Genomic DNA, 26,155 nt, shown 5'->3' with positions numbered 1-26,155 from the left:
GTAAGTCCTTTAATGTCATTTAAAGAAGTCCTGATTTTTGTTTCCTCCTAATCTGAAGTGACAGCTCTAGGTAAAAGATGTCCTTTAACCCTTTTTCTTTCCTTTCCTCATTTTCCTCCCTTCTTCCTCTTTTACATTCCCCCATTCTCTGTCTTAATGTTCTGTAATCTGGAGAATTCTGTATCTTCGTTGACAATCCTACAATTTCCAAGGATTTGCATGAAAAGTAGCTTCAAGGTTCCCCTCACAAACTTGAACTCCATCGTTGTGAGTAGGTTGACTCATTAATTCTCTGATTGACAAAGTAAGAGACAATAGATATAAAGGAACCTCAGAAAACCCAGCAGGCTATATAATGTATCAACTTTTTAATTTTGCTTCAAGGTATCATTTTGGTTTGTTTTCCACATTTGACTCCTCTCTAAATCCTGTTGGCTAACTCTGACTCATCCGCCATAATTCTTCATTATACAGAGTCCCTCTTGGTTGAATTGGAGACTGCTGAGAAAAAGACAGCTCTGACTGTTAGATTATCTTTCCCAGAACACAGATCATCTGATTCTACCAGCAGCACACACACCTAATTTATCAAGGTTCTCCCACATGCCCAGCCTCCAGGACCACCCAGGAGGAAGGTAGAAGAGAGAGGAAAGACAGAGCCACCAAACTCTATTCAGAGACCCAAGCAAAGACAAGGTGGTGGTTCCAAAGGAGCAGCATGCAGGTCTCCACAGGTCACCTCCTGGAGAAGGGCTGGAGTGTCACTTCTGTGCTGGGCGGCACTCCTGACAGCTTTTACAACAATGATGTTTCAACCACCTTGAATGACCTAAGGCAGGGGATCATGACTTTTGGATTGCATGGATCAGCAGTATTTGAAAAGGAGATTGAAATAATAAAACTTCTGTTTATTGTTTCCTCAATTCCTAAGAAAGAATTGCTTAACGCCCTCAAAATGTAGGAAGTACACGATCTCAGAATAATGGACACTCTTCAAATAGGGTCAAGTTTATCTTTATGAAAAGCTCATTATATTGGCCAATTTGTCAGGACTTACTGTGGTCTCAAAGGGCCCTGATGACGAAGAGCCTGTGTCCTGTCTGAAACTGGACCATTGGCCTAGAGCAAGGATATCAGAGGAGTCTTGATTTCAGGGCCAACTCTAGCAGATGGCCAACTGCTGACTGGAACACTATATTAAGAAGGATTCTGAGTAGAATTCAGGTTCACTCATTAATTAGTAATACTGGAGACTGTGGCTTGAATTATGGTTTGCTCCATCCCCCATCCCCCACCCCAAAAGTCATGTTGGAGTTTAATCCCCAATGTGAGTATTAAGAGAATGGAAACTTAATGCAATTATGGTGCTTATGGGCGAGGCACTTGGGAAGTGATTAAGGTTATGTAAGGTCCTTGAGATGGAGTTCCTGTGATCGAATCCTGGTGGCTGTATAGGAAGAGAGACCGGAAGATGCACCCACCAGCACACGCGCCACTCCCTGTTCCTCACCATGTGATGCTCTGCACCACTTTGGGACACTGCTGGCAGAAAAGCCATCGCGGATGTGGTCCCTTAACTTTGCACCAGATCCATGAGCCAAAATAAACCTCTTTTCTCTAGAACTTACCCAGTCTGTGGTGTTGTGTTATTAGCACTGATACATCTGACAAGGCATTGTGGTGATTTTAAAGTATGTTAAAAAATCCTTCGCATTCCTCTCATGGAAAGGCGGAAACTGGCCTCTCTTCCCTAGCATAGGGGGTGGCTTTACTGACTAGCTTCTGACCAACAGAATTTGACTTTTCAACTCACACAGTGGGTTGTTCCTTAACTCTGTGGATTGTTTCCTATGTTATGCTGAAGGTTTTTAGTTTGACATAACCCCATTTGTCTAGTTTTGCTTTTGTTGCCTACGCTTTAGGAGTCTTATCCAAAAAAATATTTGCCTATACCAATGTCTTAAAGTCTTTATCTTATGTTTTCTTCTAGTAGTTTCATTATTTGTGGAAGCCAAATAAGTTGATCACACAGAAGTAGAGCATGATTACCAGAGATTGGGAAGGGAAGGGCAGTGGGGAAATAGAGAGAGGTTGGGAAATGGCTACCAAAACACAGATAGATAGAAGGAGTAAGTTATGGTGCTCCCCAATACAGTAGGTTGACTATAGTTTATAACAACCATTAGTATTAAGGATCTAGGAGAGAAGAGCTTAAGGCCTCAAAACATAAATAATAAGGGGATGGGAATGCTATAATTACCCTGAATTGATCATTACATATTGTATTCATACATCAAATACCACACCCCATAAATAAGTGTGAATGTTGTATGTCAACAAATTAAAAGAAAAAGAAAAACTGGAACCCAGCCACCATGATGTGAGGAAACCCAGAAGGGCACATGAGGCGGCCACATGTAGGTTGTTCTAACCAAGGACCCTAGCTGAGGTCCCAGATGGCAGCTAGAAACACCCAACCTGCCATGATCAAGCCCATGGGTGATTCCAGAAGCCATCATCTAGGTACCCCAGTTAAAAACGTATGAAATAGAGATGAGTTCTCTAGCTAAGCCCTGCCACAGGCAGAAAGAAAAAAAATATCACCACTGTTTCAAGTCACTAGCTTTTGGTTTGGTATTATGAAGCTGAAGATATACAGATCAATTACAGGATGGAAAAGTGGTAGGAAATGTTTTTATTATCTATGTCCTAGAGCATTTGAAATTATAAAAGAAAATTACTAAGTTGTTCTACTAATCTATTCCTGTTTTCATCTGCAAATTGAAAAGCTAAACCTGGCTTATCTAAGATGATGGAAATAGGCCAAGGTCATGTCGATTTCAAATCGATAAAACTTCCATGTTGAGTTTGACTTCTTCAAACCCCTCTACACAAGGGTGCCAGGTTGTCATGGCAACCCAAACAGGTGCTTTGTGTGGACGATGCACAGGAGAGCTCAGAGCCATTCTCACTGGAAGGATGTTTTTTCAATGCTTTTTTTTCTTCTAGGCCAAACTATTTGCAGCTGGTCTTCTCTTAGCAAGAACACTTTACCTGGCAATGTATTTTTTTCCTCAGATAGAAGCAACTCGTTCCTTGAAAATATCAAAGAGATTAAAAATTTTCCATTGTTTCCATTTAAAATAATATTACATTGTAACCCCCAACCCCACCCCAGGCCATCACCAAGATTCAAGAACAGGAAAGGTGACTCTTCTTCTCTTTTAGGAAATTATAATATGATAACAAAAGATAATATTTACCTTAGCCATTTTTAAGTGCATAATTCAGTAGTATTAAGTAGATTCACTTTAGATAAAGCTGAAGAAAATCACAAAGATCCATTTTAAATATTAGCTCATGAACCACACTATTGTTTAAATCTGCTCATTGTGCAATTTATAAGGTTAAGTCTAATAAATGATGGGTGAAGCACAGTTGTCATGTTGTGCAACCACACATCCATCTCCATGACTCTCTTCACCGTCCCCAAAGGAAAGTGTCCCCACTAGACACTGACTCCCCATCCCCCTCTCCAGGGCCTCTTCTTGTTGGGAGGTAGAGAATGTCACAACAGGTGTGGGACTGAACTAGTGATACCATTGAGGCCATTTCTTAAAAATACAAACTGCCTCAAATAGTCCGGTTTTCATGCTGCAGTCAGGAACCAGAATTAAGTAGAATAGCTGTTTTTCCATTCTTACCCTCCTCACTCCTGCCCTGCTACATGAGGAGTTCTCATTTGTTGCTTTTTCTTCCTTGGACCTAAGTACCTAAACACCTCCCACACTTAGTCTTTTTATCTCTTGCTTTTGCTTCCCGGCTGCCATGAGGTGGACATCTTTGCTTCACCACATGTTCCTGCCATGATGAATTGCCCCATCACAGGCCCAAAGCAATGGGTTCAAGCAACCCTGGAATGAAACCTCTGACACAGTGAGCCCAAATACACCTTTCTGCCTTATAACTTGATTATCTCTGGTATTTTGTTTCAGTGGCAGAAAGCTGACCAATGATGCAGTGGGTGTGTGGTGAGGAGTTTCATCACTGAAAAGGTTTTGTGCATCCCAACCTTTCCCCCAAATCCAGAGCCACCAGCAAGACAATAGGCAAAGCAGGGTGAGTGAGGAAGAGGCCATCGTTCCCAGAGTTCACTGACTGCATCCTGGGCCACGAAACAGAAAGGAGTCTTCTCTTTCATGTCTAATTATTCCTTCATGTGCCAAAACTCATGTAAAAATCTGACCTTTCAGAAATAAAGATCAAGCTTGCGTTCCAACAAATCGGCTGTACCTTAAAACACTTAAAATCTGAAAAATAGCATTTGATGCAAAGAGAAGAAACACATTGACTAGAAAAATCATTTCTGAATCAAATGAATTACCATATGGAAAGAAGCCCCAGATAAAGCTCTCCACATAAAAACTGAAATAGAAGCTTTTAAAATTTTATCCCATTAAACATGGTAGGCTAACTTTTTTGGAAACATGTTTGAGCTGAAATGTGTAATTTGGACTGCTTCTATGAAACTGATTTTCTTTGAATCGAGAATAAAATTTTCCCTATACGATTATGGCTTTTCATACTCAATTAGACTTCCTTTGACCCAGCATCCTGTCCTCATTTATTTTTCTAGAACGAAATCTGTGTGTCTGGGAATGAAAGCAGAGTCGCTGACCCAAGCAGGGAGCAAAGAGATTGGTGGCAGGGTTCGTTCCTCCTGTGTTATGGGAAACCCCCACGTGATAGATGCAGAGAGAAGGAGGTGGGAGAAGGAGGCTCAGGCCAAATAGAGACGTTCCCCAGGTGAGGGTGGTATTTCTAGGCCTCCTTCTGTAACCAGAGCCTCCCATGGATCTCAGCTCAGGGCTTTCAGTGATGCAGGTCAAGAAACACTTGAGATCAGGGCCCATTTCCAAGGGCACAGTTCACACTGTCCTTGAATTAACCCTCTCTAGAAGACATAACTGTCATTCTGCAAAGGACAATTTTGCTGCAAGAAAACTATCTTTCAGGCAGGCCTTGCATCAAAATCATCAACTGAATCTAAAAATACCTAAATCCAGCCTCTCACTGGTCAGCACACGTACCACTGGTATGAGCTGCTCCATGTGGCTCCTGACTGGGATCCAGGCAGGAAGAGTGGGGCTCAGTGTGAGTTCCCAGCACCCACGCCTCTGGCCCTGGACAGCTTGTGAAAGGTCATCGTTCGAAAGTCTCCCGGATCCTGAAACATAAACATTGCATAATAAGCACTGTTTGAAAAAAAAAAAAGATGGTTTCCATCATTTCCCAGCTGTCTGAGTTAATGGGCTGCTTCTCTGAGAACCAGAGAGATTAGCCTGAAGAGGAGACACAGATGGCCAAGCATGAGCCCCGGGGGACCCAGCCCTGGGCCCTTCACACAGCTGCTTCCGGATTCGCTCTTCCTCCTCAGTAAACACTTCCCTGAGATGCTGGGTTGGAAGGAGAGCTGGCCTATGGAGAATTTTGATGTTGAAGGAGGATGAGGATGGATGGAGATGGTGAGTGCAGGAGCTGGGCAGAGAGACACTGCCATGCAACCCTCCCAAGCATGAGGACCTGTGGCTAAGGGGGACAGCAAGACTTCTGGAGTGCATGGGAGCTCAGACTCAGAGGCTATACCCAGCCCACCTCGCCCTTGGCCAACAATGCTTGTCTCTGAGTAGGTGGCATATCTGGGACCAATATTAATAGAAATATTTCCATTCTTGGTTTCCATAATTACAGATCAGGCTTTTTCTACATGCTCTTGAAATATTCCCACGCAGGGATGGAGATGAAACATGAGTGAGGGACCTTGGAGGTGCTGGGAACAAGGACTTGTGACAAAAGGGAACTGGATGTGTGTCTGTCCAGGCCTCTCCGTTGGAGGCATGTGCTAGGAAAGGCTAATGGAGTCCCAGGGAAATAGCAACAGGCTCAGGGTGAACACAGAACTTCTGGATGTGATGCTCATGCAGACTGGAAAAGCTCTATAGTCTGATCCCCATGCTGTCACATTGCATGGTGTGGAGAGGCACAGGAGGCTAGAAGCAGGGCAGGGCTGGGCCTCCTGGCTGGACAGGCCAGTAGCTAGCTGAGTGTGTCTGAATGCCAGGTGTGCATGTGCAAACTGGTAGGTTCTGAGAGGACTGTGCACATGTACACAGCACACACTGATGTAAAGAGTCTCCTGGTACTCAGTGGAATAGACAGCCACTCAGAACACCTTCACCATCTGACCCTGGGGTACTAGCCACGATGTAGCATGAACATACAGAAGACCTAACACAATTTCCTGCTATTTTGCCTTCTTTCTACATATCCGCAGTCTATCATAAACCATGGAGGAAGCCATCGTCATTGCCAGGAAAACCAGCACTGGAAGCAGCTCAGACTCGTGGGACTTATTCCATAAGGCAGAGTGAGAGCCTCTTTCAGCAAACCAGCCAAGAGCTGGAGCCTGGCAGGTAGGTGGAGAATTAGCCTCACCAATACTGATGCCAGCAGGCCATATAGCGTAGCATTCACAGCCTGAGGGCTTTTCCAGTTGGAAGAGGCCTTGGATGCTATGATGCCATGTTTCCTTTCACTTTAGAAGGTAGTGAGGTCCAAAGACTTGGTTTGCCCCTGTGACAGCAGCAGCACCCAGACCTTTCCCAAATACACTCTACTCTCCTAAGCTTGGACTGTAGTGTGCAGGGCAATGCAAGCAGAACCCAGCCTTCGTCCTCCACCCTGACAAGAGGGCTCTGAAGCCAGAGGAGTGCACTGGTCCTCCATAAACAGGTTTCTTCCACTGTCAGGTAGGAGAAAAAGTTCTTGTGCTCTATAGCACAAGAGGGTGACTGTAGTTAACAAAATTTATTGTAGATCTCAAAATAGCTAGAAGAGATTTTGAATGCTTTCAATGCAAAGAAATGATAAACATTCAAAATGATGAATATGCTTATTACTGTGCCCTACAAATATTCAATTATGTCAATTAAAAACTTGCCAGGCACTGATGGCTCACACCTGTAATCCTAGCTACTCAGGAGGCAGAGATCGGGAGGATCGAAGTTTGAAGCCAGCCATGGCAAATAGCTCCCTAGATCCTATCTCGAAAATCCCATCACAGAAAAGGGCTGGTGTAGCGGTTCAAGGTGTACACTGCAAAAACAACAACAACAACAAATTAAAATAATGGGTCTGGAGGTGTGGCTCAGAAGGTAGATTATCAGCCTAGCAAGCTCAAGGCCCTGAGTTCAAACCCCAGTCCCACCAGAAAAAAACTCTAAGCTTCCTAAAATCATTAAGAATTATTAAAAGAAATAATGGGTGGCTGCTGTATCAGAAAATGAGGTAGAGATGATCAGTGCCTGGGCACAATGCCAACAGAGGTAGGGAAGGCAGAGTCAGCTGGCCTTCTGTGGGGTGCTGCCCCAATGTGTGAGAGGATGGGGCTGTGACCCCAATACCTGCCGGAACAGGCCAAGAGGAACAGGAAGTACGAGTCTGTGAGGTGAAGCCTAAGGTCTGTGTGACGATAACCAGATTTATGTAGGAAGTCAGAGACTGACACAACTCTACCAAACACCAGTCCCAGTGAGTTGATGCTGGAGCTCTTCCTCAAAGTAAGGAAACACAGGTATCAGTTGATGCGTCCTGCACCAGAGATTAGTCCTGGTCCACACCTGGCATGTGTCCCTTGATAAACATTTATTGAATGGACCCACAAATGAAAATGTGAAAAACAAGTGCCACTGTCTCAAATTATAAACTCACAGCTCATGTCTTTAAGTTGTCAAACACCAAAAGAAGCCTAATCCAATATATTATCCTGTCTAGAAAATTCCATTTCCCTGGACAACATGGGACATAAGTATTTAATTGTAAAATACTTATAGATTCATGGGATGTTTAAAACCATGGACCTACCACCCAGTCTTGCTGTGCCAGTTAGCTTTCCATCATTACAAAATAAAGTAACTGACAGAATCAGCTAGGTTCACAGTTTTGGAGGTTCTGGGCCATGATCAATTGGCCCCATTGTTTTGGGTCTGTGGTAAGGTAGCACTTCATGGCAGGAGTGCATGGTAAAGCAACACTGCTCACATCATGGCCAGGAAGCAAAGCGAGAACCAGGAAGAGACCAGGAACCCACATTTCCCTTTGAGTGCATAGCCCCAATGACCTTAAAATCTTCCACTGGGCCCCACCTCCCAATGGCCCCATTTGAGGGACCAAGCATTTAACACACTGGCTTTGGGGAAGGCATTCAGCATTTAAATTATAGCACTCGCTCACAAATTCCATCTTACGATGTCACAACCAGGAAGCTGATATTGGAACGGGGTGTGTGTGTGTGTGTGTGTGTGTGTGTGTGTGTGTGCATGTGGTTCTATGCCACGCTTTCATCTGCATGGATTCCTGAGTGACCACCACAGTTTAATGCAGAGCTATTCCATCACCACAGAGAGCTTCACACCTGCAAAACTGACAGGATTCTAAAACAGGACGCCTTGTTTCATAAATTTCTCATCTTGTGGGTGTTTTATAAATGGAGCTGTATGGTATGTGATCTTTTGAGACTGGCATTTTTTGCTCAGCATAACGCCCGTGAGCACTATCCAAGTTGTGTAGAGTTCATTTCTCTACTACAGATGATAGTGCCCCATAGATGCACCCTGCTGTTTAACCATTCACCAATAGAGATGTCTTCCAGATTTCTGCCATTACAAATAAATCTGCTATGAACATTCGTTTTGAGGTTTTTGTAGGGAAGATGAATGTTTATTTCCCTGGGATCAGTGCCTAGGAGTGATTGCTGGTTGTATGGTAAGGGTATATTTTGGCTTTTTAGAAACTGTCACATTGTTTCCAGGTGGCTGTATCATTTTACATGTACAGCAGCAAAAAATAAAAAAATCCAGTTTCTGGGTGTGGTCACCAGCATTAAGTCTACTGCTTTGCTTTGTAATTGTTCAAGTATTTAAGATGCCTTATCATGGTTTTAATTTGTGTCTCTTGGGTAACTAATAAAGTTGAATATCTCTTCACGTACTGTTGACCACCTGTATCCGACTCAGTGAAATGTCTATTCATGTTATTTGCTCATGTTCTAATTTGATAGTTGTTTTTCTTTATAAACTGTTGGGTTTTGAAAGTTCTTACAATCTATGTGTAAGCCCTTTGTCAGATGCTTGACTTGCAATTATTTATTACAGTCTATATCTTGTCTTTCCATCTTTTTACCTGGACTTTCTCAGACTAAAGATCTTTAATGTCAAGGAAATCAGCTTACTGATTTTGCATGTGTGTAGATGGATTATGTCTATTCGCCAATCCCCAGGTCCAGAAGAAAGATTTTCTCCTCTGTTTGGAAGTTTTAAAGCTTTATGCTTTACATGTAAATCTTTGGCCCATTATGAGTTGGTTTTACATAAGGTCAATGCTCTTTTAATTTCTGCCTATGGACATCCAATTACTCCAGTGCCATTTGTTGAGATTTGGATGTAAGATTTAAACATTTGTTTAAATGCCACTTTATTATTTACATATATGTACATATGTATATGTATGTATATATATCTTTATATACACATATATGTATATATTAATACACATATATATGTATATACACATACATAAGCATATGTACCTATATATTCATGTATACTTATGTACATACACACACACACATATATGAAATTCAGTTTCTTTTCCTTTCTTTTTTTTGCAGTACTGGGGCTTGAACTCAGTGCCTTCACCTTGAACCACTCCACCAGCCCTTTTTGTGCTGGGTTATTTTGAGATAGGGTCTTGCAGACTATTTTCCTGTGCTGCCTACAAACTGAGATCCTACTGATCTCTGCCTCCTGAGTAGCTAGGATTACAGATGTGAGCCACCAGTGCCTGGCTGGCATTCAATTTCTTTGAGGTCAGAAATGGCAGTGAAAATAAATACCTTTGGAAAGGTTTTGATCCTCAGCATGGGGACATACACACCTCATGTCTGTGCCTGCTGGGACAGGTTTACTCTGGGGCCTGGTTCAGTGGATAGTTGAGTTATCTGCTGTACATAGCATGTTAGTGGGATGGCTGTCTGCTGGTTGATGTTAGAATGGAAGTTCTCCCTGTATCTGAAGCTACCTGAGGCCAGACTGGAGCCTGTGTAAGGAGTGTGGAGTGAAACATATGGGGATGGTGAGGCCACATAACTGCCGTTCATAGCACTGGAGTCTTGTCCTAAGAGAGGAAATAAAATCTTTAAATATGCATATTGAAATGAAAAATAAATGATAATTAAGTCTGTGAAACACCGTCAGCATGGATTTTTTTCCAGTCCATAACTTGAGATTATAAGGCAGCTCTTTTTTCTATTTTTTGGTGGTACTGGAGTTTGAACTCAGGGCCTCACGCTTGCTAGGCAGGCACTCTACCACTTGAGCCACTCCACCAGCATTTTTAATAAATTCAATTTTCCTATTCCCCCTTCAAAACCAGAATGCTTTTCTAGTCCAGTCTTGAAGCACTTGTACTGAGCACCTGACCTAGGTGGGGGGTCAGAACTCAGCAACTATATGGCATACAGCCTGGTGGTATAAAAATCCATTTTAGGAAGACACAGAGCCCATTCATTCAAGGCTGTATGCCCTGGGAAAATTAAGAGAAAAAGGTGAGTTCTAGATGGTGGTGCTGGAGAAAGTTCCCCCAGAGAGAGGCCAGCATGCAGGGCTGGACGGAGGGCTGGCAAGGAAGCCAACAGCATGACAGTTCAGACTTGCAGTTCCAAATGCAGAGCAGATGGAGAGTGTTATATTGCATTTCTGAGCTGGGTTATAAATGGCCCTAATCAGCATGAGGTAGTCTTGGTATTTCCTGCAAACCCCATGGCAGGCTCTTTGGGGATGGGGGTGGGAGCAGCATTCCACATTCCACTGAAGAGCCACAGCAAACCCTGCTGTTTGAGGCAACTAAAATGAAGGCAGGGAGAATGGCAGTTATTACAAACATGATACAACAGTGCATGAGCAGCTCAGTTCAAATTCGACGGCATAGGCATTTACTGGAAGTAAAAGGAGGGACAAAGGTCTGAGAACAATCATGGAAAATGAAGGTACAAGTGACTGTATGAAAATTCAATAATACAGATTTTAGAGCAAGAATGACAGAAGACAAAAAGGGACTCTGCATAAAGATGAAAGGACAAATCCATCAGAAACACAAAATGGTTCTACATGCAAACAACAGCAGAGCCTAAAATCCACAGTTATGGTTGGGGACTTTGATATGTCTCTCTTATCAACTCATAGGAATACAAGAGAGAAAATCAGCAAGGATCTGAACTATAAAGTCTATCAGAAGGATGTAGTTGGCATGTATAGACATTTCACCCTATAGCAGCAGAATATGCTTTTTTCTTTTAAGTGTCCATAAGCATTCAAATCAGTATGGATGAAAACAACAAGAAGAAAGCATAAAAGAACTGAACTCATACAGAGCATGTTATCTGAGTATGGCAGAGACAAAAGGAAAATCTCTAAACATGTATCATTAAACAATATACTTCTAAATAATCCATGGGTGAAGGAGGGAGTCTCACAGAGAATGAAAATGTGTACAAAAGAATGACAAACACAAATTAAAATAGGACACACCAAACTGTGTAAAATGAAGCAAGAAAAAGTGTTGAGAGAAATTTATAGTAATAAGTATTAATATTAAAAAAATGCCTCAAATCCTCAATTGAAGTTTCCACCTCAAGAAACTGAAACAGAAAGAAAAAACAGACTGAAGATGAGGAGGAAAGAAACTGTAAAGGCCAGAGCAGAAATCAATGAAGTTGAAAGGAGGAAATCAACAGAAAGAAATAATAAAACTCAAAGCTTGTTCTTCAAAAAAATCAACGAAGTTGATAAATCTCCAATAAAAGATTTCTCTAATACTAGGACCAAAATGCTAACACTAAAAATTTGTAGTCTTTAAAGAAATTGTAAGGAAATACTTAATACTCATAAATTTGAAATTTTTGGAGAAAATTTTTAATATTAAAGGAAAAGGTCAATTCCTTGAAAACCTAAAGCTAGAAAAACTCAACCAACATGAAATAAATAATTTGCATAGTCCTAATGTGATTTAAACACTGTGAGTTCATTATCCAAAAAATTTCCTAAAAAAGAAACCTCCAGGCCAAGGGCTTTCACTGGAGAATTCTACCACATATTTAAAGATGAAACAGCACAATTTTAACACATCTTTTCTAAAAACAGAAGAGAGAGGAGCAATCTCTGATTCATTTTATTAGGTCATATTCCAAAGCCAGAGGACAAGAGTTCAAAAATAGAAAACGACAATACAATATCTTTCATGAATTTACCTCAACAACAAATCACAAATCAAAAAAAAAAAAAATTTCTATTGACAGTACTGAGGTTTGAACTCAGGGCCTCATGCTTGCTAAGCAGGTGCTCTACCACTTAAGCCACCCCACCAGCCCTCAGCAAGTCAAATGTATAAAAGAAATTACAAGTGATGACCAAGTTGGGTTTATTCCAGGTATGCAAGGCTGGTTTCACATTCTGAAACAGATCAACAAGGCAAAGAAGAAAAATAATATGATCATATCAATCAACGCAGAAAAGGTATTTGACAGAATCCAACACCTATTTGTAATAAAACTCTCTTCCAGCAAGATTGAAATAGAGAGGAAATACCTATACTGGATTCCTTATCCAATGTATTTACCAACAATGCGCATTAAGCATAACTTTTTTCTTTTCTCCTTTTATTTTATCTTTTTACGTTTACTTACATGTTTATACATTGTTTGTGCTACCCCCCCACTCCCCCAACCCCCACCTCCTCCACCCCTCCCACCCCCCCATCCTCAGGCACAACCTGTTCTGTCCTCTTGTTCTCCGACTTTGTTGAAGAGAAAGCATAAGAGATAATAAGAAAGACAGCGTTTTTTGCTAGTTAGAGATAAAGATGGCTGTACAAAGAGATTCCTCGCATTGATTCCATACACTTGTGTATTGCAACTCACATTGGTTCATTTCTACCAGACCTCTTCACTAGTTCCTGGTCCCCTTCCCATAGTGGCCTCAGCCAGTTTAAGATTAGTATATTTACTCCTCAACAGTGAGCGCATCAACCACATTCAAGTTTTAGGTTCCTTTCCTTTCCATATTTCTCCTGTGCGTGTTCTCCCCTTAGCGTGTGACCAATGATATTACTGCATTTGTTTTAGATCTAAAGTCCACATATGAGGGAGAACATATGATTTTTGGCCTTCTGAGCCTGGCTAACTTTACGTAAGATGATGTTCTTTAGTTCCATCCATTTACTTGCAAATGACAAGGTTTCATTCTTCTTTGTGGCTGAGTGAAAGTCCACTGTGTATAAATATCACATTTTCATGATCCATTTGTCAGTGGTGGGGCATCTTGGCTGTTTACATACTTGGCTATTGTGAATAGTTCTGCAATAAACATGGGTGTGCAGGTGCTTTTGTAATAACTTGAGTTGCATTCCTTCGGGTATATCCCTAGGAGTGGTATTGCTGGGTGGTATGGCAGATCTGTGTTTAGTTTTCTAAGAAGCCTCCATATTTTTTTCCAAAGTGATTGCACTAGCTTACATTCCCACCAGCAGTGTATGAGGGCTCCTTCACACACACACACACACCCCACCGCATCTTTGCCAGCATTTGGTGGTGGCAGTGTTCTTTTTTTTTTTTTGCTTGTGATAGAAACTTTAATATATTATGAATATACATTGTTATATCATATAGTAATCCTTATGTTCATTTTAAATTTTTGTTGGTGTATATTAACTGTTCATAGTAAGGGGTTTCATTATGACATTTCCATACATGTATACAATTACTCTAGTCATTCTCACCCCTCCAATACTCTCTCTTATCCTCTTCCCCCTCTCCATTTCCCTTCACCCTTCTAGTAGTCCCCCTTTATTTTTATAAACTTTCTTTTTTTCTCTAATTTCCATGAAAAGAGAGGAAATATGCAATATTTGTCTTTGGGGACTTGATTACTTCACTTAAAATGATAATCTCCAGTTCCCTCCATTTTCCAGCAGACATTACTCCATTGTATGTATTACCACATTTTCTTTACCCATCCATCACCTAGGCTTAGCACAATTTGGCTATTGTGAATAGTGATGTAATAAACATGGGCGTATGGATATCTCTATAGCAAGCTGACTTTGGTTCTTTTGGGTATATTCCCAGAAGTGGTTAGGCTGTATAATAAGGTAGTTCCATTTTTAATTTTTTGATAAATCTCCATACTGATTTCCATAGTGCTGCACTAATTTTTTTTATTGTTTTATTTATATGTGCATACAAGGCTTGGGTCATTTCTCCCCCCTGCCCTCACCCCCTCCCTTACCACCCACTCCGCCTCCTCCCTCTCCCCCCCACCCCCTCAATATCCAGCAGAAACTATTTTGCCCTTATTTCTAATTTTGTTGAAGAGAGTGTATGAGCAATAATAGGAAAGAACAAGGGTTTTTGCTGGTGGAGATAAGGATAGCTATACAGGGCATTGACTCACATTAATTTCCTATGCGTGTGTGTTACCTTCTAGGTTAATTCTTTTTGATCTAATCTTTTCTCTAGTTTCTGGTCCCCTTTTCCTATTAGCCTCAGTTGCTTTTAAGGTATCTGCTTTAGTTTCTGTGCATTAAGGGCAACAACTGCTAGCTAATTTTTTAGGTGTCTTACCTATCCTCACCCCTCCCTTGTGTGCTCTCGCTTTTACATGTGCTCAAAGTCCAATCCTCTTGTTGTGTTTGCCCATGATCTAATGTCCGCATATGAGGGAGAACATATGATTTTTGGTCTTTTGGGCCAGGCTAACCGCGCTCAAAATGATGTTCTCCAATTCCATCCATTTACCAGCGAATGATAACATTTCGTTCTTCTTCATGGCTGCATAAAATTCCATTGTGTATAGATACCACATTTTCTTAATCCATTCGTCAGTGGTGGGGCATCTTGGCTGTTTCCATAACCTGGCTATTGTGAATAGTGCCACAATAAACATGGATGTGCAGGTGCCTCTGGCACAGTCTTTTGGGTATATCTGTGTCACAGTCTTTTGGATATATCTCCAAGAGTGGTATTGCTGGATCAAATGGTAGATCAATGTTTAGCTTTTTAAGTAGACTCCAAATTTTTTTCCAGAGTGATTGTACTAGTTTACATTCCCACCAACAGTGTATGAGGGTTCATTTTTCCCCACATCCTCGCCAACACCTGTTGTTGGTGGTGTTGCTGATGATGGCTATTCTAACAGGGGTGAGGTGGAATCTTAGTGTGGTTTTAATTTGCATTTCCTTTATTGCTAGAGATGGTGAGCATTTTTTCATGTGTTTTTTGGCCATTTGAATTTCTTCTTTTGAGAAAGTTCTGTTTAGTTCACTTGCCCATTTCTTTATTGGTTCATTAGTTTCGGGAGAATTTAGTTTTTTAAGTTCCCTATATATTCTGGTTATCAGTCCTTTGTCTGATGTGTAGTTGGCAAATATTTTCTCCCACTCTGTGGGTGTTCTCTTCAGTTTAGAGACCATTTCTTTTGATGAGCAGAAGCTTTTTAGCTTTATGAGGTCCCATTTATCTATGCTATCTCTTAGTTGCTGTGCTGCTGGGGTTTCGTTGAGAAAGTTCTTACCTGTACCTACTAACTCCAGAGTATTTCCTACTCTTTCCTGTATCAACTTTAGAATTTGGGGTCTGATATTAAGATCCTTGATCCATTTTGAGTTAATATTGGTATAGGGTGATATACATGGATCTAGTTTCAGTTTTTTGCAGACTGCTAACCAGTTTTCCCAGCAGATTTTGTTCAAGAGGCTGCTATTTCTCCATCCTATATTTTTAGCTCCTTTGTTAAAGACAAGTTGGTTATAGTTGTGTGGCTTCATATCTGGGTCCTCTATTCTGTTCCACTGGTCTTCATGTCTGTTTTTGTGCCAGTACCATGCTGTTTTTATTGTTATTGCTTTGTAATATAGTTTGAAGTCAGGTATTGTGATACCTCCTGCATTGTTCTTTTGACTGAGTATTGCCTTGGCTATTCGTGGCCTCTTGTGTTTCCATATAAATTTCACGGTAGATTTTTCGATCTCTTTAATGAATGTCATTGGAATTTTGATGGTTATTGCATTAAACATGTAGATTACTTTTGGGAGTATTGACATTTTTACTATGTTGATTCTACCAATCCATGAGCATGGGAGATCTCTCCACTTTCTATAGTCTTCCTCAATCTCTTTCTTCAGAAGTGTGTAGTTTTCCTTGTTAGAGGTCTTTCACATCTTTTGTTAGGTTTACACCTAGGTATTTGACTTTTTTTGAGGCTATTGTAAATGGAATTATTTTCATACATTCTTTTTCAGTTTGCTCATTGTTAGTGTATAGAAATGCTAATGATTTTTCTATGTTGAGTTTATATCCTGCTACTTTGCTGTAGCTATTGATGATGTCTAGAAGCTTCTGAGTAGAGTTTTTTTGGGTCTTTAAGGTATAGGGTCATGTCGTCTGCAAGTAGGGATATTTTGCCAGTTTCTTTACCTATTTGTATTCCTTTTATTCCTTCTTCTTGCCTAATTGCTCTGGCTAGGAATTCCAGTACTATGTTGAATAGGAGTGGAGATAGTGGGCATCCTTGTCTAGTTCCTGATTTTAGAGGGAATGGTTTCAGTTTTTCTCCGTTAAGTATAATGCTGGCTGTAGGTTTGTCATATATAGCTTTTATAATGTTGAGGTACTTTCCTTCTATTCCTAGTTTTCTTAGAGCTTTTATCATGAAATGTGTTGGATCTTATCAAAGGCTTTTTCTGCATCTATTGAGATGATCAAGTGGTTTTTGTCTTTGCTTCTGTTAATGTGGTTTATTACATTTATTGATTTTCGTATGTTGAACCACCCCTGCATCCTTGGGATGAAGCCTACTTGGTCGTGGTGAATATTCTTTTTGATGTGTTGTTGAATTCGGTTTGCCATTATTTTGTTGAGGATTTTTGCATCAATGTTCATTAAGGAGATTGGCCTATAGTTCTCCTTTTTGGAGGTGTCTTTGCCTGGTTTTGGGATAAGTGTAATACTGGCTTCATAAAATGTGTTGGGTAGTTTTCCTTCCCTTTCTATTATCATTCAGGGCAAATCTGGCCAGCCCCTAGAGTGCTACTTTTCCCAGCCTCTGGCCTGCTCTTTGACAGACCTCCTCTTCTGTCATTCTTTCCTCATAGTTCCTGAAACTCCAGTGACTCTGCTGGGATGGGATTTACTATCTCAACTCAAGTTTTCCTCCCTCCAGGCAGCTATTTCTGCTGCCCCCTTCTTCAGGAACAAATAGATTCCACAGTGTGGACTGATGGGATGACTGTAGGGTGACCCAAAACAACATCCCCTCAAGTCTGAGGGATGATGAGGCCTTATGCATATCATAAATTCCTTAAAACAACAAGGGCTACTAATTAGTTACTCCAGCCCCTATAATAAATTAAAAATTCTTATAAAAGTTAATTTTAAAATACAAGTTACAAAGTAAACAACTGGAAAGGATATAGATAGGTAGTGAATGTATTTTTTTGAGAAGTTAAAGGAAAAAAAATGTTTTTTCTTTTTGGAAGAGAAAGGATTTTGTAAAGAAGGGTTTGTCCTAAAGATTGTTTCAAATAGGAGGGATAACAACAAGCCATCAAAGGGTTTAGTATGCTATATAAAGATCTGAGTAAGTTTTAAAAGTGTATAATAAAAAGCTTCAGTGTGTAATAAAGTTAAATTGAGTATAATCTAAGAGTTGCCTAAAAAGTTTTTAGGGTAATGTCAAACTAAAATTAAATTCTCTATGTCTATAAAATAACAGGGTTATCTTAATATTGTTCTGCTCTGAGTAACGTCTACAGAGAAACATTTTATCAAAGAAATTATTTGTGTTTTCTGCTGATCTTGTCAAACTTTAAGTACTACTAAATCAGAGTTCATTTACATATTTGCTCATGTGTCTTAAATGACCACCTTGTAGCAGTGTTGTGTCTATATTTTATCTAAATATGGTACAAACATTTACAAAGTTATATACAAAATGAGCTAGAGCTCTCTTTTATCCAAGAATGTTACATTTAAATCCTGACAGCCTCTGCCTCCCAGAGGTCACCTACTTAGATGTGGCCTTAAAGGGACAGACTGACTTCCTAAGTCATGAGGGAATTGATCCAATCTTCCATTTCCCTCTCCCCCATACCATAAAGCAGCTTAGAGCTTTCTTGGGAGTTACTGGATTTTGAAGAACTTGTATCCCTAGATATGCAGCCTTTAGCAGACACCTTTTATGCTCCTTCTAATAAACTTTCCTCCAACAGACTCTGCTCCTCTGGCTATCTACCTTATCTTAACCTTCTCAGGGAACCTCTCAGAGAGCACACAGACCAGATCCTGTCCCACCCTATAACAATTTCTGTTAAACCAGGGGATCTTGTTCTCCTAAAGGATCTTTGACCCTCTCCATTGGGACTTTGGTGGACCAGCCCTCATCTGGTCATTCTCACGACACCCACTGCTGTCAAGCTCACTGGGATCCCCCAATGGTGGCACCTCTCAAGGAACAGTTAGCAAAACAGAGAAGAGAATTGGAGGACTCTTGGAATCCTCTAGGGAACAACATTTCACAGTGGTTCTCCTGGCCAATGCCCATCCCAATGCCTGTGTTCTTGCTCTCCTATTCTTAAGCTTCCTCCCTTGTGTCACACTGCATGTCTGCTATTGCTAATCAAAAGTTTAACCAGTTGTACCTCCAGGGATACCAACCTCTCCAAAACCATCCAGAGGACTGCTATGAGGGCCCCCACCAGGATGCAGGAGTCAGAGGATCTCATCCCATACAATGCCCCCTGCCAGCAGGAAGCAGCTAAGACACCAACGCTTCAGCCCAATTCCCAATCCTTAGCCCTTACCCTCATCATTATTAAAGAAAAAATGGGGGAATGATAGAACAATAATATCGACATCTTGTAAATTGGCAGCCATTTTATCCTCAGACCTCACTTAAGAAATTCCCAAGGACAGCCCCACCCTTAAACAGAAATTCCTGCTCTAAGACAAGCTCTGCCCCTAGTGGAGACTCCTGTGCATGCGCTAACTTCCTTAATCTCCCTCTTCTATAAAAGCCACTCCTGGCCCAGAGTCTGTGCTGCGCCATCTTTCCCCGGCCAGCCTGGCAGTTTGGGCCTGCCATCAAACTTTGCTCTTGGACATGAGACTTTTCTTGTGAGCTTTCTTTGTGAGTGGCATTTTTCCTAACATATATACTCAGGACTTTATGTTTGTGATGCAGCACTCTATCACTTCAGCTACACCTTCAGCCCAGAATGTAAATCTTATGAGCTTAAAAGACAATAAGGAATTCTTACCAAAATCCAAGCAAGGTTTTTGTTTTACATTTTAGCAGTTTTATTAGTATATATGTATTGGGTTTTTCATTGTGATATTTCCATATATGTGTACAATGCCCCTTGGTTTATTGCATTCCTTCTATTATTCTCCCTCCTCATTGTTAAAATGATATGGACAGGTTTCAAAGTTCCATATTCATAAATATATAGAAGTACATTCACCATTGTCACCCTCTTTACCCTCTTTACCTTCCCCCTCCCTCTAGTACCCTCTGAGCAGCAGGGTCCCTGGAAACCTCCATTATGACCTCCCTGTGACCTTAAAGCATGAAAAGGAAGAGCAGGAGGGACCACAATAAGGACAGTATGAGGACTGACCAATTAGAATGTTGCAGGCACAGCCACCCAGAATGCTGCTTTCTTCTCACCTAATTAGCATAGAGATTGAGCAATGCTGCTGAGAAAATGGATAAAAACCTTAAACTCCTTACTCTGGGGGTTTTACTGTCCTACTTGACACTTTTCTATCTCAACAAACTCTCTTGCTTTACTTGCTCTCATTTACCATGAAGTTCATTCTTCAGGTTCGTGAGGTAAGAACCAGGAACTCCAACCCTCTCTCTGGCTAAACACTTAAGCCAGCAAGGTTAAGTAGAGGTTAAATTTCCAGTTTCACTTCCCCTTATCATGGACCTGTGTTACATTCTTGTCCTCCATTGTTTAAGTGTCTGTTCATTGTTCAGTGGGGTTCTGCCTTGGTATTTCACCTGTAAATATATTGTGCTTTAATCAGTCTAATCTCCTCTATTATTCTTCCTTATCCTTCTCCCTCTACTCTGTGTTGTTCAGCAGTTTTCAGTGTGTTCTTTTGTGTCTTGTTCCTACACAGATGCAATGTATTTCAATATTATTCACTCTCTATCATTCACTTCTCCTTTCCCTTCTTTCCTAGTTGCTAACAATCCCATTATTGGAAACTTGTTCTCTCTATATATGTATATATATATTTATATGTATATGTATGTATATATATGTATGGTAATTCTCAAACAATGTTTCTTAGACTGAGACAAACTTATTCTATAATTTATATGGAAAGCCACCAAACTTAGAGTGGATATAAGAATTTTGAAAGAGAAGAATAAGTAGCAGGAATCACTGTCCAATATTGATTCTTGCTACATAGTGGAACAGAATAGAAAACCAAGAAATAGAACTGCACAAATATACCCAAATCTATTGCCAAAATTACAGAGCCATTCAACAGAAGAAAGATTGCCTTTTCAACAAATAGTGCTGGAACAATTAGGCATTCATAGTCAAAAATACAAACTTTGACTTAAACTTCACACTTTTTAAATTAAAAATGAGTCATAATATTATTAAGTTGTCAATAGTATTCAAGATAAATTACAAATTCAATGCAATATCTATAAAAATCCCAATGATTTTTTTTTGCAAAAATAGAAAACTCCATCCTAAGATTCATATGGATTCTCAAAGGTCTCTCAAAAGTCACTCTTGGAAAAAAGTGGATATGTCATACTTACTGACTTCAAAACTTACTACAAATTTACAGTAATCAAAACAGTTGGTATTGACATAAATGCCAAATATACATCTATGAAATAGAAAGTCAAGAAATAAATCTTCATTTTTAAGGTCAAGTAATCTTTGAGAAAGATGTCAATACCATGCAAGAGGGAAAGAGTAATCTTTTTAATAAATGTGGCTAAGAAAACCAGGCATCCACATCTTAGAAACAGAAGCTTGTTTTACACCATATACAAAAATTAACTCAAATAGAGTCAAAGATAGAAGCATTAGACCTAAAATTCTAAAATTCTTAGAAGAAAACCTGAGAAAACACTTCATGACATTGAATTTAACAAGGCTTTCTTGGATATGATCACAAAAGCCTAGTAAATAAAAGAAGAAACAAGTGAATTGGACTGCACCAAAATATATTGCTTCTGTGTATCAAAGGACATAATCAATAGAGGGAAAAGAAAATGCACAGAATCACAAACCATATTTAGCAATAATATATAAGATAAAGAGTTAACATCAAGGATATATAAAGGGTTTCTATAAATCAACAACCAAATCATAGCCCAATTAAAAATGGGCAAATAACTTGAAGAGACATTTCTCTGAGGAAGGTATACAAATCACCATTAGCACATGAAAAAATGCTTGACATTACCAATCATTAGGGAAGTGCAAATCAAAACTGCAGTGAGATGACACTTTACACTCATTAGTTTGGCTACTATCAAGAAAATAACAAGATTGGTTAGGATGTGGAGAAATTTGAGCACTCACTTGTGCACTGATTTGGGGAATTCAACATGGTGCAGCTGCTATGAAAAACAGTATGGAAATACCTTAAATACTTAAAATAGAATTACCATATGAGCTAGAAATTCTATTTCTTGATTTATATACAAAATAGTTGAAATCAGGAATGCAAAGAGATGTTAGTACACCCTCTTTGCAGCATTAGTCACAAAAGCTAAAAGATGAAAGCAATCACATGTTTATCTATAGATGAATAAATAAAATATGGTATATACATACACTGGAATATTATTTAGCTTTAAAAAGAAGGATATTCTGACACATACTACGTAAGTGTGAATTTGAGGACATTTTGCTAAATATGGTAAGCAGACTACAAAAGGACAAACACTGTGTGACCACCACATGAGATACTGTTGTGCGAATTTCCTGGGGAGACAGAGAAGAAATGATGCCCCCTAAATTGGGGTAGTGTGGACAGTCCAAAGAAGGACTTAAACAAATCTAGCTTTGATGAGTAAGTAAGTTTATTAGTGTTTCTTATTTATGGATGCATTTACCAAGGTTGCCATGGCCACCTACCAAGTTCCTGTTTTATAGATCTCTAAGTGGATGTGGCATCCAGCAGAGGGCAGAAGCAAAAGCAGACCTGGAGAGGAACTGTGTGTTTGAGCACCCATTGTCCTTTTCTTTAACAGAAATGTCAAGGTCTCAGGAGACACTGTCAGAATGTGGGAAGGATGGATTTGTTTTGCTGCCATCTGGCACAGAGCTTCAGGGACCTGTTGCAAAATAGCATTGGAGGAATAGTCAAATTTATGGAGTTGGAAAGTAGAATGGTGGATACTGGGGGTGAGTGAGGAAGAAAAATGGGGGATTAGTATTTAATGGGTCAAAGGTTTGGTTTTGCAAGAGGAAAGCATTCTAGAAATGGGCAGTATTGATGGTGGCACAGCAGTGTGAACTCAATGCCACTAAAACACTTGTGGTTAAGATAGCAAACATTATGTTATGTATATTTTAACACAATTTTTAAAAAATTTTAAAGCAAAAAAATGAATTAGAGACTTAAGTTTAAAACTTAAAACTAAGAAACATAAGGAAAAATCTCTGAAATGGATGAGTAATCACCCCAGTTTCCTCCAACATAACATCTTACATAACTAGAAGTGACAATGTCTCCAGCCTCAGTCATACTGCGCAGTTTGACACGCATTTGTGTGTGTGTGTGTGCATGTGGCACTATATTTTTTCTAGCCACAACCACTCTATTTTCTCATTCTCTAAAGCTAGAAACCACTAGTATGTTTTTCACTATATATATTTTCATTTCCAAAATATTATGCACATAAAATCATATCCAAAGTTTCTGGGTAGAGATGTAACTCAGTGGTAGAATACTTGCCTACCATGCACAAGGCTCTGGGTTCAATCTCCAGCAGAGTGGAAGGGGGTTTTGCTTTTTTTATCATGGTCTTTCAGAGAGTCTTCCAGATTGTTGTGTGAACTGATAATTTGCCCACTTTTTTTGTTGTTACTGAGAAATCAAGCACTTTGCAGTAGGAAATATTCATTGAGGGCATCCCAGGAATTGACCATGTCTTGCCCATCATATGACCCAAGTATAAAATTGTAAAGTCATTCAAAAGACTTTCTTTTGGGAAGAGACACTGCAATGCTCCCCCCCCCAGGTATTCAGATGCCAATAAAATCATGGTCCAAGGGGGTTAGACAACACTCAAGCTGGCAGTAGACCTTGGCATCATCCATGACTGGTTTTGCAGGCATGCAGAATGCAAGAATTACAGAGCTGTGGAGGCTTCCACTGGGATTTCAAAAGAAGGCTTGAGAGCAGGCAATGTATATCAGGGTCATAATGCATACAGGCCATCAGAAAGGGTGATATGTGAAGCTGTAAGGGTGAAGCTGAAGATGTGGTGGAGATGCCAGGCCTTTCTCAAGAGAAAGTCTTTTTAATGAATTTATAATTTTATACCCTGGAGCCTGTGAGAAGTGGGGCCTGGCCAATTCCTGGGGTGTCCTCAAAAGACTCTTTCCTAGCAAAGTGCTTGGATTGTATTTAAGGGCAATAATCTCTACAACAACCACACTGTCTTTGTCCACAACTTTCAACTTGCTCCTTGCCAGTCTGCACATTTTTCAAGTCTTTCCATTCTGTTTTGCTCCCCATTCTCACTGCAAATCTGGGCAAAAGCAGCCAGCAATTATCATGCCACAGCCTGAAAGCTATGCTGCCTTGAATGTCCCTCTGCCAAACTAATTAGTCCATCACTTCTAAAGTCATCCTCAAAGTCTCAGGGTATGGATAAAATGAAGATAAATCTTTTGCTAGCACATAGCATGAAATGCTTTTAGAGTCTTGGTTCCCATCTGAAACTTCATGAGCCTGGCCTTCCTTGTCCACATTTATGTTGGCATTCTGATCTTCTGAGCTCCCACCAGAACTGTCCCCTGAGCTCTGCTTCTTGAATCTCCAAAATTTTCCAAATTCCTTCCACAAACCAGTTCCAAATGCTCAAGAACCACATGATCATCTTTAACCCCAGCAACAACAACACTTCTCTGGTTACTTTTATCATTAGTTACTTTTATCATCTTATGACCAAATGCTTAACATAAACAACTTAAAAGAGGAAGGATTTCTTTTGGGTCATGGTTTCAGCCGTGTCAGTCCATCATGGTGGGGTGGGCACAGCAGAGCAGAGAGTTTGCATCATGGCACCAGGAGGCAAAGAGAGTGTAATCCCATGTGTTATTAGGAGATGAAGGCTGAGGGAGGCATGGCAGGGGTGGAGGGCAATGTGAAGACAGCAGAGACTTGAGGATGCTGGCTGTGAAAAATGGAGTGGTGCAGTCACAAGCCAAGGAATGCCCACAGCCACCAGTAACTAGAAAACATGGGGAGAGATTTCTCCTAGAGCATCTGAAGGAAGCATGGCCATACCAACTCCTTGATTTAGGCCTAGTGATACGGATTTTTGACTTTTTGCTTCTAAAACTGATGGAATAACTTCTATTGACTTAAGTCATCAGTTTTGTGGTGATTTCTTACAATAGCCATGGGAAATTAATACAAATGTGTCGTGTGGTTTATAGCAACTACCAAAGCAAATGTATGTCAATAATAATGCAAAGGCTGGGAAAGTAGAAGTGAAAGTGCTCTGCTGCGAGACTTTTGTGCTATATGTGAAGTGGTATCATATTACTTGATGATAAATGTGAAATCTAACTCCAAGACAAACAAATAAAGAAAAAGCAACAAAGTACAGTTAATAAGATATAAAGCAAACAAAATGGAAAGACAAAGAAAGCAAAGAACATTTGAAGCAACTAGGAAACAAAGAGCAAAATCTTTCTCACACACTCATATGTACAGAGTCATATCAATAATTATAGTTAATGTAAATCATCAAAAACCCCAATTAAAGGCATATCATGTTGGACTGAATATCAAAGTGATATATATGTTATCTTTAAGTTCCTATAAGAATCTCACTTTAAAAATAAATGTACAGGGCTAAGCTCATTCCCATATACCTGTAATCTCAGCTACTAGGGAGGATCATAATTTGAGGCCAGACCAGGAAGAAAGTTAGCAAGACCCCCATCTCAACAAATAAAACAGGTGTGGTGATGCACCAGTAATCCCAGCTACATAGAAGGCCACAGTTAGGAGGATTGTGGTATGAGGTTGGTTAAAAAACAAGACCCTATTTGAAAAAATAACTAAAGCAAAAAGTGCTGGAGGCATGGTTCAAGTGGTAGAGCACCTGCCTAGCAAATATGAGGCCCTGAGTTCAAACCCCAGTACTACCAAAAGTAAATAAATATACAAATAGCTCCAGAGCAAATAATGTTATCAAGGATAATGAAGGTCATTTCATAATCATAAATGAGTCAATTTATTAAAATGGCATAATAATTTAAATGTTTAGTCATATGGAAACAGAACTTCAAAATGCATGAAGTATGTAACCATGAAAATGTGGGAAAAATAAATCTCACTGGATGACTACATAAATGAATGAAGAATAGAAAAGAGTCAAACACTCCAAAAATGACAAGAATTGCTATATGTCTTTAAATACTAGCACTGAATGTTAATGTCAATTCTCCAATAAATTGAATAGTGGGTTGAATCAAAAAGCAAGAATCACCCATTTGTTGCCTACAAGAAATGCATATCACTGCTAAAAAAATTATTAGGGTGAAAGAGTGGGAAACAATATTCCAAGAAATGGACCTCATAAGCAGTTAGGAGTAGCTATATTCACACCTGATATAGTAGACTTCAAACCAAAATTGGTCAGAAGAGACAAAGAAGGTGACTTCATACTAGTAAAGGGGACAACCAGTGAATATAGTGGAAATATTATGCACTCACATATGAAAATGGGAAAAATGAGACCTGTTGAAACTATTCTAA

At 39.9% G+C, this 26,155-nt stretch overlaps 2 long non-coding RNA genes across 3 annotated transcripts in view; one reads left to right on the top strand and one right to left on the bottom strand.

Annotated features, from left to right (window-relative positions):
• Positions 1-2,314: 2,314 nt before the first annotated feature.
• LOC141415555 (uncharacterized) lies at positions 2,315-5,290 on the bottom strand. Its single transcript, XR_012440541.1, has 3 exons — positions 5,091-5,290; positions 3,264-3,321; positions 2,315-3,095 (listed from the first exon to the last, which is right to left on the bottom strand). It is a non-coding gene; the product is annotated as an uncharacterized lncRNA (long non-coding RNA).
• A 128-nt stretch (positions 5,291-5,418) lies between these two features.
• The window catches only part of LOC141415554 (uncharacterized), a 61,698-nt gene continuing 40,961 nt past the window's right edge, over positions 5,419-26,155 (top strand). For both annotated transcript variants that reach the window (XR_012440540.1, XR_012440539.1), the window contains exons 1-2: positions 5,419-5,525; positions 6,335-6,473. This is a non-coding gene — a long non-coding RNA (uncharacterized lncRNA). The remainder of the gene's footprint in view (positions 5,526-6,334; positions 6,474-26,155) is intronic.

Source organism: Castor canadensis, chromosome 13, assembly GCF_047511655.1.
Source record: "Castor canadensis chromosome 13, mCasCan1.hap1v2, whole genome shotgun sequence".
In the NCBI taxonomy this organism is placed as follows: Eukaryota; Metazoa; Chordata; class Mammalia; order Rodentia; family Castoridae; genus Castor; species Castor canadensis.
This window is presented reverse-complemented; position numbering and strand designations above follow the sequence as displayed.